This window comes from Lolium rigidum, chromosome 4 (assembly GCF_022539505.1).
Source record: "Lolium rigidum isolate FL_2022 chromosome 4, APGP_CSIRO_Lrig_0.1, whole genome shotgun sequence".
Taxonomy (NCBI): Eukaryota; Viridiplantae; Streptophyta; class Magnoliopsida; order Poales; family Poaceae; genus Lolium; species Lolium rigidum.
Genome location: NC_061511.1, coordinates 125214757 through 125220246, shown reverse-complemented (window position 1 = coordinate 125220246; position 5490 = coordinate 125214757).

The following is a 5490-nucleotide window of genomic DNA, read 5'->3' as shown; positions in this document are numbered from 1 at the left end:
TTGCTATGAGTTAGGGTTTACTATGACTTCATATTTGCTTTACCAAATAATCTCTAATAGTTTCTAAGCTAAGTGGTTTATCATTTCCTAAGTAAGGTTTAGTTGGATAGGAACATGTGATGTGATTTGCTACATAAGGTTATACTAGGGTTTATCATTATGGTTCTACTAGGGTTTGATGCTTGAGGTTAATCCTAATGGTGTGGTATAATGGATTGGTGATCAATGGCACTACTCTAATTATCAAGCTAGGGTTTGCATCTAGGTGGCATTAGTGGATCATACAAGGTTTGAATAGGGATATGAAATTATAATCTCATGTGACTTGGTTTTATGCTAGTGGATCATAAGCATGCATTCAATTGTTGCTTATTAGGGTTCTATATGTTAAGTGAATCTCACATGATCACATGTGCACATAATTAGGGTTTTAGAGTTACTTCTAAAGTGTAATGATCACATGGGTTAAATCCTTAGGGTTTTAGGTCTCGCAACTACTATGGATGAACACATGAAATAATGAAATCAAAGTCTTACTAAATTGAAACTAGGGTTTCTAAGTTATGGTACAACTCCTAAAATGATGATTGGAAATATAGGTGTGTTTACTAATTACTTTTAAACAACATTAATAATGGTTTTAGCATTTTATTCATGTTCACAAGAATTAATAATTAGGGTAACTCATGTTTAGGTTTAATTTAGAAATCGTGGTTTAACAATTGTTATTAGGTTTTTAAAATACTTAACTTGGTAACTAAAGATGTTTAAATAAGCAAGTTTTGAATTACCAAAATAATATTGACTTATAATATTTTCTTGAGTTATTACTATTTAGAGAAAATAGAAAATAGTAATTTGCAAATTAGGGTTTATGAATTACCACTAATAATTGAGTTAATGTAAATATGATAAATAAAATTAATTCTAACATTTTACTTAGTTACTAAATAGTTAAAATTTAATTTTTATAACTTCACTAATTATTGAATTCAAATTGTATTTTGAATAATTGAAATGGCATAATTAATAGGGTTAAAAATAAGTGAATTTTTATTTTGACACACATTTTTGTTTTATATTTTATTTGAATAGAGTTTATTTTTGTGAGCATTTTGATATATTATTTATAATTTTCTGATTAACAATGAATTTTATTTATTTTGGTAAAGTTTCAGTGATTTTCTCGAGATTTAAATTAAAGACGTAAACACTAAATGTACCCGGTCTAGTGCTACCCCAGATGACCGACTAGTGGGGCCAATGCCACGTTGGCAATGGACCGAGTCAACACTAGCAACGGGCCCCTCCACCACGTCACCTCGCCGGAGAGAGTGCCGGCGATGCTCCGGTGAGCTACGGCAAGAACGGCAGAGACCCCTAGAGACTATAGAAATTAGTGGGCTCGACTCCTCTCACTATCCTGAGCAAAACGGTGTCCTCGACACCACCCAATGGTCACCGGAGTTGCTCCGGTGAACCCGTCTGCGGCGGCGCTGGCCGGCCAAAACTTGAAATCGACCTACAGCCTAACCAAATGAGGCAATTAGGAGGTCTAGAGATGCGTAATGTTACCCCGATCTTGATGATGTGGTCGGCGAGGTAGATCGTGGACTGGAATCGAGCACGAACTCGCCGATACCGTCACGAGACACCGAAAGGGAAATGTGAAATTGGATTGATCCGGAGCTCTCCTTGATGCGTAGCTTCACCAGTAGAACGGCGACGTCGTGGCGCATCTCCTCGGCCAAACGGTGAGCTCCGGGTGGCTTCTATGGTCGGATTCGTGATGAACTCCGGCGACGAGAGATTGCAAGATAGTGAGGAATAGAGGGTTACCGAGAGGAATTGGATAAGCGTCGAGGAACAAGGAGATCACGGTGATGCTACTGGAGGTATTTATAGAGCCAGAGGAGGTCGGCATGGTCATTTCCTCTCCGACGACGGCTCAGATGTGGCGGCAACGTCGGCGAGGTTTTATGCGCTGATCTTGATGCTTTTTGGATAGGACGGACGTGAGCAAGGTTGGTCGTGGTTCTGAGCTCGTCTGCGGCGTCCGGGGTCATCCCTATCTCCAACGGTGAGGTGGCTGCAGGCGTCTCGGTGCGCTCGTCGACGCCGTGGAGGAAGACGACGCCTTCGTTTTGTTTTCGGCCGCCGACGAAACGGTAAGTGGTCATGGGCTGGACTGGGCCGTCGCTGAGCGGCTGCTGCTGGACTTCGCGTGAGCCGCGGTGCTGGGCTGCAACGAAGGGTAAGCCTGGTAAGCCCCTCTCTCTCTCTTATTCTTTTTCTATTTTTCTGTTTTTATTTTCTGGTTTGAATTTGCTATTTGAATTCAAATGGTTTCTGTTTTGTGTTGCAGGTTCAAAATTATTTGAATATCATAACAATTTGATAATGATACTCACTGTCTTGTTTTGTTTTTTAAACAACCATTTATAATTGATTAATTTTGGTTCTTATGAGGTATGAGTTAAGATTCAAATAGATATTATTTTAGGGTTCATCTAAATTGCTTCTAAATTTAGAAATCAAACCTGTTTAAATGCTTTTAAATTTTAGAACATGTGCATGGTGAACATATTATATTTTTCTATTGCTTAACCATAGTGATTACTCACATATAATTTAATTATTTCTAGGGTTTAACAAATGGAATAGGGTATGGAATTGGTTCATGGTTTTATGTGGAGAATTATTCCTAAGGTTTTAAGAAGATGGTTAAGAAAGTTTTATAATCACTAATCTGGTTTTAGTAAACTTTAGCTTGAACTAATTAAGATGGATCCTATGTTTATAATTAGCAATTCATTTGCTAATGATGGTTTACTTTATAGAACACTACTTCATTTGGTCTACTAGGATGGAAAGGTAGGGTTTAATATTTTATGTGAAGTGATTCCTATGTGAAAGGTTTAGGGTTTTGGGGATGCTTCACTAATTGAAGTATTAAATAGGCATGAGGCATGGCAGGGTTTAACTACTAGTGATATACTTATTATTTTATGTGATGGATGATATCTATTAATCATATGGGGTTAACTTATCATTTATATCTACCAAGTATAATCATGCATTAGACAAGATCCACTCATTCCTCACTAATCCCTCTTTAATATTCCTCTCATCACACTCATCCTAGATTCTTAGGGTTTATAATTAATACCAAGTTGTGATGGTTATAGAATTGGTTTGCTAAGGTATTGTTATTGGAATAGGATTCTCACTTCCAAGATTATATATTGACTTGAACAACTAGGATTAGTACTTCTCTAATATTTTTGTAGGAACATGGCTATGGTTAGTATTATAACTTATCTCACTTCTCAATGTCTTGGAATATCCTAAGGTCCTACTCAAGAGATGATGATATGATCCTCTAAATAGATGGTTTGCCTAGGAATTCTACCTTGGTATCTTCTCGTAGCTTGTTCTTCATGAAATTTGATAAACCCTGCATCTTGTGGTATGCCTCCACCTCCTAGCTTCTTCATCTTGATCCTAGCTAATTCACATGGAGTGGCTCTATGTGTTTGTGCCTATGTATCATGGTACTTGATGATGCAAATGGATGAAGGGTGTGGCTCTATTTATAGGCTTGGGCAAGCTCTAGTATCATGACACATAGGTGGTGACTCTTGTATTGGTTTGATGAGTAAGGTGCTTGGTTGTCATGCCCTCATCCATAGCAATCCTTTGAGCATGAGGTGGCAAAGCTTGGAAAGCAAGTCATGTAGATATTTTCATCCCATGTGGCATAGATAATTATCCTCTCATATGATTTATTTTTGGATAGCCAAGTGTAATTTGTCTACTAGATATCTTGTGGATGGTTTTATTATTGTTGATGAGTCACTATATTATATTTGATTGGATTTATATTATAATATTGGTGAAAAGGTCAAAGTTGAGGGTTATTTCTCAAGTTTGGATAGTTGGTGTTTGAATTCACCAAGGCATGATCATATGAGTTTCAAAATACTCATAGTTAGTTTTATTCAAATAGTTTGAACTATAATTCGTAATGTAAATGGATTTAGTTTTATGATATTCCATATACTTAATAAGTTATGATTTAAATAAGAATGTGTGGCTTTTATGCACTTTAGACCCCGTGGTTTAACTTATTTATAAGTGAATTAATTTACACACAAAGGTAGTTGCTAACTTTTAAGTGTTAATAAGTTAGGGTTTGATTCTTAAAGAATGTGTTGTTGTAAATCTAATTCCATTTGATCTAATCCATAGATCAAATCATCTCTACCCAAAACAAGGTTTTAACAAAGATCACAGTGAAGTTTATAGCGCTTGACTTGATGAGCTACTTCAATTCCAGCAAGTCAAGTGAAACTTCAGTCATCGTGGTAAGTTTTTTTTGAAAGCGCGAAAATTCCCTGGATTTTCTATGCATGAATGCAATGCACACTTTGGTGTTCTCTCATTTTATTGCCTCTAAACCTGGGATATTACAGTCTCTCCTCTTAAACCGAACTTCGTCCCGAAGTTCGAACGCTCTCATGTTTCGAATGTTGAAATGTCTTGAACAGATCACCATCCTTCAACTCCATGGTGATCACACTAGATATAGTTGAATATATCCTTTGTCCAGATCCTTCCTGGAGTCTTCTGATGTCTGGTACTAATATTTTCTTCAATTCTATGATTTCTTCCAACACTCTAAGCTTATAGGCTTACTTTCCAAAGATTCTTGGATTAGGACATCTTATTGTGTTAATGGACTTTACTAATGGTTGTGGTGACATCTTCCTATTTGGGTACTTAAAACTTGGTTCTACCAAATCTGCGGTAATCCAACATGCAGTGTAATATGGCACTACGATTTAACAGCTGCGATACTCAAACCTTAATTTTAAAAGATTTATTTAAGGTAGGGTATTGTTTTTCCCTTACTACCATAACGAAAGTAATGGTACTTGGTAAGGTATTTTCAATAGGCATGGTCCTGGTTGTTTAGTCCTACGAATGGATTAGACTCATTTAGTCCATCCAACCATGGCTTCTAGTTTTAAGCTAGTTATCTTCCTTTTGGTTCTTTAGGTTCCATGAAAGGAATCTTTCTAATAGGCTTATGTTTTAGTATGGTCAAACTCCTTCGTATAGTATCTTCTTATGCTTTGATTGTTCTCCGATATCTTCTTCATCCAACTTCATTATCTAATACTTAATTAAGTTCTCTTGGTTTTGAGTAATTACAATTACCCACTCAAGTTAAGGTATAACCCTTACTTCTTCGAAATATGAACCTCGGCTTCTGGTCTGACATCCTCCTGAGAGTACCTTGGTATGGATACATCCCAACAACCTTATAAAAATAAGATTGGACTTCCTCTCGCTCCGTACCTTCTTCTTGGTCCATCATACTCCAAATATTATATCTTAATATTTCTCATTCAGCCTTCCTCTCCCCTTGGAGTTTACTAATGATCTCTTCTTCTTTAATCATTAAACTCCAAGGTTAAGTAATTG